The sequence below is a fragment of the Gossypium arboreum genome, chromosome 13 (genome assembly GCF_025698485.1).
Source record: "Gossypium arboreum isolate Shixiya-1 chromosome 13, ASM2569848v2, whole genome shotgun sequence".
Lineage (NCBI taxonomy): Eukaryota > Viridiplantae > Streptophyta > Magnoliopsida > Malvales > Malvaceae > Gossypium > Gossypium arboreum.
In genome coordinates this window covers 120,534,129-120,545,621 of record NC_069082.1, presented here as the reverse complement: position 1 = coordinate 120,545,621, position 11,493 = coordinate 120,534,129, and positions in this window count along the sequence as shown.

Here is an 11,493-nt window from a genome sequence, read left to right as displayed (position 1 = left end):
TTGATTTCGGAAATGGCTTCCTATTTTGCTTTCCAAACTGACACGCTTTGTAGCTTGAGATTGCATCACTAAGCTTGAGAACATTAAGTGCCAACTCCTTTTCTCTTAGTTGTAGTAGCCCTTAATGATGATAGTGTCCAACTCTCTTGTGCCAAATCTGTGTGACATCTTCTTTGAGAGGAAAAGAAGATTGCTCTTCCTCTAAAAGATTAAGTGAAAAACTCTTTTATTTCATTTTTACTTTGAAGATATCTTGATTAGCTGCATCTTTAATCAAACAATATTCGTTTTCAAAGGTAACTTTAAAGCCTTTTTTAATAACTTTAAAGCCTTTTTTAGCAAGCTTAGTCTTTTCATGTTGCTGTTGATTCTTATTTCTGCAAATTACAACTTTATGCCCCATTTGGTTATATTTGGTGCACTTGGCATATAGTCTTCTCCAACATTTATAAGGAGATGACCCTTTCTATTGCAATGTTGACATAAAGTGTAATAGCCCAAATTCGCCCGGGCCTTAAAACCAAAAATAATAAAAATAAATAAATGTTTATTTAGCAGTCCATTTACAAAAGCCCAAAGTTTGGGTATCTTTGAAGCCCAGAAGCATTAACTCGGTTACACCCAACTGGTTTAAACCAGAATACCTAAAAATACCCATTAACCCGTTTACACCCAACCCACAAGCAGGTATGGCCCAAAAGGCCCAAACTATTTTCAGCTTCTGAGGAACCCTAGCTAGGGTTCGCGCCGCAAAGTTTCCTCGAGATCCTAGCCGACAACAGACTTGTTTGGCGCCGCAATCAACGCGTCTGTTCGTATCCCGTCGCTTCAGTTACCCACCATCAAAGTCGAGATTGTAGACTGCGAATCAGGCCGTGGTCTACGGCCAAATCAACGCCGGTGGTCTACCTTCCTCGCTGGTACCTAAAAAAGAGGAAAGAAAATAGCAGCAAACAAGGCAAGAAATCGAAAAGGGATAAACTAAACTTGTAAATAGAGGCTATAAAAGCCGAATCATTTCATTATAAAAGACGACCGATTTTTTTTTCAGAGGATAAAATACATACAGATATTCATAAAAATGAAGTTCAAGCAGTTTTTTTAAAAAGGTGATTTAAGTTTATATTCTGTTTTTATTTTTCAACAAGTATAAATTAATTTTCGGTAAAAACTGATAATATTGTAAAGCGAAGGAGTTACCTGAGTTTTCGCTTTGAAAGGAAGAGGGTAAACTCCAACCACTGTACGTGGTGGCGCGTGAGCGCGTGAGAGGACCAGGAACGAAGGCTCGACAGAACCCCAGACCGAACCCCAAATCCTCTTTCAGAGGATTTCTTCCCTTTTTTTCAAAACCAGGCTAAAATGACTTTAAAAGCCGAAATTGGGGCTTATATAACCCTACCAAAACGGTGTCATTTTGCTTAATTCAATAAACACTAAAACGGCACCGTATTAGACAGAGGATCCGCGCGTTGACCCGATTACCAGGGGAGGAATCCGCGTGTTTTCGTAAAGTGGGTTAATTTCCCAATCAGTCCTCTTGCATTTTTAATTTCTATAATTTAATTTTATTTTTTTAAATTTAGCTCTAATTTTCTAATTTTGTTTCAATTTAATCCTCATAGTGACTTTAAAGCTGTATTCGGAAAAACGGTGTCGTTTGGGATTAGGGTAAATTACCCAGTGAGTCCCTCGACTTTAGTCCGTGTTTCAATTTGGCCTAGTTCTCTTTATTTATTTGCAATTAACCCTAAATTCCCTAATTAAATTTAATTTTGATCCTTATATACCTTTAATTTAATTTATCTTATATATGTGTTTTATAAACATTAGTTATATTTAATAATATATTATTTTACTTATATTATTTGTAATATTATATATGTTCATAAATTTCATTATATGTTGTATATTTTTATTTTATTATTTAATTATATTTTTATATGTAAAATATTTGTTACATTATTATTATTATTATTATACATATACTATATTATATTTCATTATAATTATTTAGGTATTTGTATTACATACTATATTTTATTATTTAATATTCCTTATAAAATTTATCTTTCTTATATATTTTATTATTATATATTTTATTATATATATATATATATCTATTTTATTATATGTTATATATTACATATTAATTATTTTACCATATTTTTTATGCAAAATACTTATTATATTATTATTATTTTATATTATATTTCCTATTATTTTATTCATATTATATTATTATACATAACTTATTTTAAGCATTTTTATTTATATTTTAGATATATTTTATTAATAATTACTCACTTTATATTACATTTTAATATACACTAATTTTTTTATATATATGTTAAACATATCATTTATATATTAAATCTTGTTTTGTGATTATTATTAAAGGTCATATTTTAGAATTGACATGTATGTTGATATTATTTTAGGAATGTTTATGTTAATGCATCATCTTTTGTCTATTAATTTATTAAAATGTATATAGAGATATACCATGTATGTTTATATGTTCACTTATGCATTTTTAATGTATGTCATATATTTTTGTATGTATGTTTTACATGTTTTAAATTTGCCATGTTTGTTGTTTAAAATTTGTTTAAATTCATACTTTTACTTACCTATTATGATAATATGCTATCTTGTATGTTATTCTATGATGTTAACATGATTCTTCATGCATTAATCAAAAAGGAGATTCCAAAGTTTTCAAATAAAAAGGCAATGCTTGGTATTTGGGAAGCTTCGAGAAAAGTAGTGCCCTAACTTACTGGGTTGCAAATTTTCTCGTTGAGTTCGAATAGTCAAGCACCCTTCTAAGTTTTTTAAGGTTTTCAAAATACAAGCAACTTTCGTGGAATTTCAAAGCGTTGTGTCCTAATTTACTAGACATGGCGTTTTGTTATTTCGAGATAGAGATTTTCAAAAAGGTTAGCTTAGCTTCGAATGTCTTAAAAATATTGCGTCCTAACTTACTGGATGTGATATTTTGATTCATTTCATACAAGTGAACCCTAATCAAAATATTCTAAAGGGGATTGCACCTTAAAATTTTTAAAATTTCCGACATTAAAGACATTTGATAATCAATTAGGTACCAATTTTTGGGCGTTACGAGGGTGCTAACCCTTCCTCGTACGTAATTGACTCCTGAATCTGTTTTCTCGACTTTCGTAGACCAAAATTAATGTTTTAAAACAAAACATTTTATAAGGTGATACAATCACACCTAAAAAGATTGGTGGCGACTCCCGTTTTCGTTTTTCTTAAAGTCGATTCCCATTTTCCAAAACTAGATTTAAAGATGGTTTCGACAGCTTGGTGACTCCGCTGGGGACTAATAAGAGAGTCAAGTCGTGTAATTGATTATCTCTTGTCTTAATGTCGGAAATTAAAAATTTTAAAATTTAATCATCTTTGCATTACATGTGTTTGTATTATTGCATGTGTTGCTATATTCTGATACGCATTGCATTTGCATGACCGTTGTGGTCACACCCTTAAGTGGGAGTGAGAAGCTACACCTTCGTGAGGTTTTTGCCTCCGTGCAGGATAGTGGATCACTTTCGGGATACATCCGTACCTAGATTTAAAGATGGTTTCGACATAAAGAATAAGAACTCTTCTTGACTCCTACTTTGTTGTTGGCTGAAGATTCTCTAGTAGAATTCTGATTCTTTTTGAAAAATTTCTTCTTGTTGTTCCTGGCATTCTCATGATGCTTCACTGGCAAGGCTCCTTCAATAACACCTTCTTGCCTCATGGCTCTTCTTTGCTCCTGTTCCTACAAAGCATTGATAATCTCTGCAAGAGTGATTTGTGTCAGATCCTTGGTATTTTCCAAGGCTGAAATAGATGCCTCAAATTTTTTAGGCACTGTTAGAAGAATTTTTTCAACAATTCTTGAGTCCTTGAACTCAGAACCAAGTAATCAAATTCGGTTTGCAATGTCCAATAGCCTATTAGAATACTCTTTGATTGATTATGTTTCCTTCATCTTCTGCAACTCGAATTCTTGAATCAAGTTTAGCACACGCATTCCTTTTATTCTTACATCTCCCTCATACTCTGACACGCTTAAAATTCAATATCTCATATGCTGAATTCAGAGTCATAATCCGAGTGAAGATAGTAGATGAGACTGCAGTGAACAAACAGGCTTTTGCCTTGTATTTTTTGTCTTCTTCTCCTTTTGCAATTTGATCTGCACCATGGTAGGATTGTGTGAGAGAGTAGGAATTTCATGATCCTCTTCCACTTCTTCCCAAATATCCAAAGCTTCCATATACGCCTCCACACGAACTGTCCAAACCTGGTAGTTGTCTCCATCAAACACCGGTAGAGAAATTAAAGAGAAACTGAAATTTGCTTCGACGTCCATAACATAGCAACCTCACACGCTCACTCACAGATCCCTTAAGAATACAACTCTGATACCAATTGTAAGTATTTTAGTGAAAAAAATTAATGGATGAAGGAAACTTAACACAATTTATTCAACAATCATTCAGAATTTATACAAAATAAAATAAAAAACCTACTAACTTTTTCCTAAGCTTAAGCAATACGTAAATAATTAATTCCTAAAAATAGGAACAAACTTTGACACAAATAACTTAGCAAAAAAATAAACTTTGACATAATCAACTTAACAAAAAAAAAAACACACGTGCTTTTTTTTTTATGAAGGAAACTAAACCACTTTATTCAACAATCATTTAGAATTTATACAAAATAAAATCAACAACCCACTAACTTTTTCCTAAACTTAAGCAACACACAAATAATTAATTCCTAAAAATAGGAACAAACTTTGACACAATCAACTTTAAACAAAAACACACACACACACACTTGGACATGTTTCAGTCCTGAAGCATTTTCTTAACACTCCTCCTTACTTTAGGAGCTACAAATACAAGGTCTTAACCTTAGATACTCAAACTTGCAAGCAGGCAATGGCTGGGTTAAAATGTCTGCAACTTGATTTTCTATTTTGCAATAGACAAGAATCACATCTCCATGTTTCTGTACTTCCCTTAGGAATCATAACTTGATGTTAAAATGTTTAGCCCATGAAACACGGGATTATGAGAGATGGCAATTGTCAAAACCATTTTTAAATCGAGTTTTGGAAAATGGGAATCGACTTTAAGAAAAATGAAAACGGGAGTCGCCACCAATCTTTTTAGGTGTGATTGGATCACCTTATAAAATGTTTTGTTTTAAAATCATTAGTTTTGGTCTACGAAATCAGAAAATGGGTTCGGGAGCCAGTTACGTACGAGGAAGGGTTAGCACCCTCGTAACGCCCAAAAATTGGTACCAAATTCATTATCAAGTGTCTTTAATGTCGAAAATTCAAAAATTTTAAGATGCAATCCTCTTTAGAATATTTTGATTTTGAAAATTGAGATTCACTTGTATCAAAATATTGACACTAAGTTAGCCCCCCTTTTTGAAATCCCTATCTCAAAACGACAAAATGCCACATTGTTAGAATTAAGTGACCCAAATTCTTATTTAAATAAAATACGATGGAAAATAAAATAAAAGTAAAATCCATATAGAACTAGACTTCTTTTATTTTATTTTAGAATAAGGTTTTAAACCTTATTAAACTCCATCTATTTTATATTGATTAGGATAAGGTGTTTCAATCCTACTAGAATATGGCTTTGCAAGCCTATAAATAGACATAGTCTATTCCTCTTGTATTTGAGTAAAAAATTTTCGACATAGTGAATTTTCTTCTCCTCTTGCCTGTGGTTTTTTTCCGAAAGGGTTTCCACGTAAAATTTATGTGTTCTTTATTTTATTTATTTTATTCTATTTTATTTTTCACAAATTGGTATCGAGCTTCCGGGTTATTCATCTCGATCACGGTAATGGCGTCTTTGAAGTATGAAATTCATTGTTGGATCGCAACACCAGATTTGCGTTGTGGCAAATTAAGATGCAAGCGCTCTTGCAGATGGATCTAGAGGATGCCCCGCTAGGATAGATAAGATGTCTTCGACATTAATGATGAAGAGAAGAAGCGTAAGGATCGAAAGGCATTAACACAATTACATCTGCATTTGTCCAACGAAATTTTGCAGGATGTGATGAAAGAGAAAACTGCATTGCATTATGGAAGAGGCTAGAACAAATATGTATGTCGAAAACTCTAACAAGCAAGTTGCATATGAAGCGGCGTCTTTATGCTCATCGTTTGGAGGAAGGTGCATCAGTACACGAACACTTAACAGGTGTTTAAAGAAATTCTCTCAAACTTGGAGGCCATGGAGGTTCAAGATGATAAGGAAGATCTAGGGTTGATTCTACTTTGTTCGTTGCCCCGTCTTATTCAACCTTTAGAGACACGATTTTATATAGCCGCGAGTCTCTCACGGTTGATGAGGTTTATGATTCTTTAACCTCGTATGATAAGATGAAGCATCTTGTGGTTAAACCCAACTCTCGGGAGAGGGTCTCATTGTTCGTGGGAGACAAGACCGGAATGTTGATGATGATCGTGGTAGAACACAGAACGGAATCCTCGTGGTAAATCTAAAGGTAGATCGAAATCTTCAAACAGAGGTAAAACTTGCAACTTCGCAAGAAGAAAGGGCACATTAAATCTGAGTGCTATAAGCTACAAAATAAGATTAAAAGGAGGCTGCGAATCAAAAGGGAAAACAAAGAAAAATTCGGTGAAGTCGATGTTGTAGAAGACTACAGCGATGGTGAACTTCTAGTTGCTTCATCAATGATTCTAAAGTAAGCGAGAGTGGATACTTGATTCAGTGCACCTTCCACATGAGTCCCAATCGGGATTGGTTTACAACTTATGAAACAAGATCTGAAGGTGTTGTTTTGATGGGAAATAATGCTTCATGTAAAATCGCAGTGTTGGAACAATTAAAGTTAAGATGTTTGATGGAGTTGTCGAACACTTAGTGACGTGCGACATGTTCCGTAATTGAAAAGAAATTTAATTTCGTTGAGTACTCTTGATTCAAAAGGGCAGATACACAACTGAAAGTGGGGTTTTAAAGATTTCAAAGGGTCCCTTGTTGTGATGAAAGGGCAAAGAAAGATTGCCAAGTTATATGTTTTATGTGGTTCTCATCATATCGGTGATGCAATTGTCGCTTCCTCTTCCTTGTCGATGATGATATTACTAAACTTTGGCATATGCGCCTAGGGCATATGAGTGAGAATGGCATGGCGTAATTAAGCAAAGAGGACTTCTTAATGGGCAAGGAATTTGCAAACCGAATTTCGTGAGCACTGTGTTTTGGGAAGCAAAGAGAGATCGATTCACTAGAGGAATCCATAACACGAAGGAAACGTTGGAGTATATCCATTCTAATCTGTGGGGCCGTCCGAGTGCCTTGAGAGGTGGAGCTAATTATATGCTAACCTTTATTGATGATTTTTCCAGAAAAGTTTGGGCGTTCTTCCTGAAGCATAAAAGCAATGTGTTTTCCGCATTTAAGTCTTGGAAAATTATGATTGAAAAACAGACGGGAAAACAGATAAAATACCTCCGCATAGACAATGGCTTAGAGTTCTGTTCTGATGAGTTTAATAGATTGTGCAAGTCAGAAGGAATCATGAGACACTTGACAGTTCGTCATACTCCACAGCAAAACGGCGTTGCAGAACGAATGAACAGAACGATCATGGAGAAGGTTCGATGTATGTTGTCAAATGCCAACTTACAAAGTCATTTTGGGCGAAGCGACCTCATCTGCATGTTTTTGATCAACCGATCTCCATCCGCTGCCATTGAGAAAAGACTCCACAAGAGGTATGGTCCGTAATCCCGCTAATTATTCGATTTAAAGATTTTTGGGTGTCCGCGATGCTCATGTTGATAATGGAAAATTGGAACCGAGATCCATTAAATGCGTTTTTCTTGGTTATAAAGCTGGTGTAAAAGGCTATAAGTTATGGTGTCTGAAAATAGAAAAGTTGTGATTAGCGAGATGTTGTTTTTGATGAAACGCTATGCTACCTAACTTATCTCTTAAAGACTCTTCCAATAAAGAAAACCAAAAGCGGTGGAGCATCGATTAATACGAATCAACTCCTCAAGCCAAGACAAAATTGAGAATAGAGTTGCTTCTTCACCGCAATACTCTATCGCCAAAAACAGGACAAGAAGAGAAATTAAACCTCCAAAGAAGTATGCCGAGGTTGATCTAGTTGCTTATGCTTTAAATGTGGCTGAAGATATAGATGCTAATCAAGAGCCATTTAATTATTCGAGGCGATTAGTGTGAAGACTCGTAAAAGTGGATGTTTGCTATGCAAGAGGAGATGGAATCACTCCACAAAAAGCAGAACATGGGATCTTGTAAAACTTCCTAAAGGTAAAAAGGTTGTTCGTTGTAAATGGGTGTTTAAAAGAAAGAAGGGACTCGGGAGTTGAAGAACCCGGATATAAAGCAAGGCTTGTTGCAAAGGGTTACATCAAATTCCGAGTGGACTTCACAGATGTGTTCTCTCCGGTTGTTAAGCATAGTTCGATTCGAGCTTTGCTTGGTATTGTGGCCATGCATGATTTGGAGCTTGAGCAGTTAGATGTAAAACGCATTTTGCATGGAGAACTTGAGGAAGATATTTACATGCAACAACCGAGGGTTTTATAATCTCGAAAAAGAGGACTATGTTTGCTTGTGAAAAAGTCCCTTTACGGTTTGAAACAATCACCAAGACAAGGGTACAAGAGGTTTGATTCCTTTATGACTTCTCATGATTTCAAAAGAAGTAGTTTTGACAGTTGTGTCTACTTTAAGAAAAATAGTGATGGTTCTTTTGTGTATCTACTTCTTTATGTTGATGACATGTTGATAGCAAAGAAAAGATAAAAGAGAGATAAGAAAGGTTAAAGCCCAACTAAGTGAAGAATTTGAGATGAAAGATTTAGGACCAGCAAAGAAGATACTTGGTATGGAGATTCTCGGAGATAGAAAAGCAAGTAAATTGTACCTAAGTCGAAGGGGTACATTGAGAAAGTTCTTTGCGTGTTCAATATGCAGAGTGCTAAGCTCGTTAGTACTCCTTTAGCACCCCATTTCGACTTTCATCGGCCTTATCTCCTCAATCGATAATGAGATTGAGTACATGTCACATGTTCCATACTCTAGTGCAGAGGATCTCTCATGTATGCTATGGTTTGTTCATGTCCGATTTATCATATGCAACAAGTGCAGCTTAGCGTATACATGGCGAATCTCGTAAAGAACACCGGAAAGCGATTCGATGGATTTTAAGATACTTACGAGGCACTACTAATGTTTGCTTACAGTTTGGAAGAACTAAAGATGGAGTTATAGGGTATGTTGATGCTGATTTTGCTGGAGACCTTGATAGAAGAAGATCTCTCACAGTTACGTCTTTACAATCGGAGGTTGTGCAATTAGTTGGAAAGCCACTTTGCAAACTACGATCGCTTTGTCTACCACCGAAGTCGAGTACATGGCGATTAATGAGGCTTGTAAAGAAGCTATTTGGTTGAAGGGACTATTTAGTGAACTCAATGAAGACCTTCAAATCAGCACAATATTTTGTGACAATCAGTGCCATCTTTCTTACAAAAGATCAAATGTTTCATGAGAGAACAAAACACATTGATATTCGGTATCATTTTGTTCGTGATATTATTGCTCGTGGTGATATTGTTGTGAGCAAAATTAGCACTCATGAAAATCCTGCAGATATGATGACTAAGTCACTTCCTATAACCAAGTTTGAGCATTGCTTAGACTTGGTTGGTGTTCATTGTTGAAATTAAACCCTTAAGGGGTTTTTTGGAAGAGGTGAAGAACTTGTTTATTGAAAGTTCGCGATGAAGAACTTGTTCATTGAGAATTTGTGTCAAGGTGGAGATTGTTAGAATTAAGTGACCCAAATTCTTATTTAAATAAAATACGATGGAAAATAAAATAAAAGTAAAATCCATATAGAACTAGACTTCTTTTATTTTATTTTAGAATAAGGTTTTTAAACTTTATTAAACTCCATCTATTTTATATTGATTAGGATAAGGTGTTTCAATCCTACTAGAATATGGCTTTGCAAGCCTATAAATAGACATAGTCTATTCCTCTTGTATTTGAGTAAAAAATTTTCGACATAGTGAATTTTCTTCTCCTCTTGCCGTGGTTTTTTTCCAAAAGGGTTTCCACGTAAAATTTATGTGTTCTTTATTTTTATTTATTTTATTCTATTTTATTTTTCACACACATCCAATAAGTTAGGACACAACGCTTTGAAATTCCAAGACAGTTGCTCGTATTTTGAAAACCTTAAAAAAAATTAGAAGGGTACTTGACTATTCGAACTCAACGAGAAAAGTTGCAACCCAATAAGTTAGGGCACTACTTTTTCGAAGCTTCCAAACACCTAGCATTGCCTTTTTATTTTTGAAAACTTTGAAGTCTCGTTTTTAAAACTGATGCATGAAGGAGCACATTAACATAATAAAACATAACATACAAGATAACATATTATAGAAATAGGTAAATAAAAGCATAATAACAATAACATAAATGTCATACATTAATTAATATATTTATATATAAGAAATATAAAATATGGAAAATTTTAAATAAGTAAAATATACATACAAAAAAAAACAACATATATTAAAGAAGAATAGATAAAACATATAAACATGTAATTCAACATATATTTAAACATATTAATAAACGAGAAAATGATGCATGATGTATGATTGTATAAAAACAAAACAAGACAAACAAATACAATAATATATAAAAATAATAATAATAATAATATAGTAACATATGTTATCAAGCAATCAACACTTTATAAAATCATGAAAATAGCATTTAATACATGGACAATTTATAATATAAAAAATATAAAAGGTTTAATAAAATAAAGTGAGTAATTTGGATATATGTGTATATAATTAAAATACAATTTAGAAATGGGTGATAATAATAATATATTATAGATAAACTTTAATTTTAAGATAAAATAATAAAAAATATGATATTGTATTATATCAAATAATATAAACATTTAATAATACATAAAAATATAATATTTAATAGTGAATTTTAAAATAGATAATATATGATAGTATATAAAAATAATAATAAATGAAATAATTTATAATATATAATATAAAATGTAAGTTTTAAAATAATGTATAATATAAATAAATAAATATATAAGATATATAAGTTAAAATATAATATATAATAATAATTTACAAATTTTGAAAATATAAATAATATTATAAATAATATATATAATAAATTAAAAATAAGTTTAAAAGTATATAAAAAAGGGGTGAAATTAAAAAAAAGTTGAAAAACTAAGATAGACGAAGAATAAAATAAGAACAAACCAAAAAGAGTAAGAATGCAAGAGGGAGAGAAATTTGAGTGAATGCTCTCAAGAATTCTTATTGCTTCCCAAAACCCAAGTCCCCTTTACAATGAAGGGAGAGGCCTC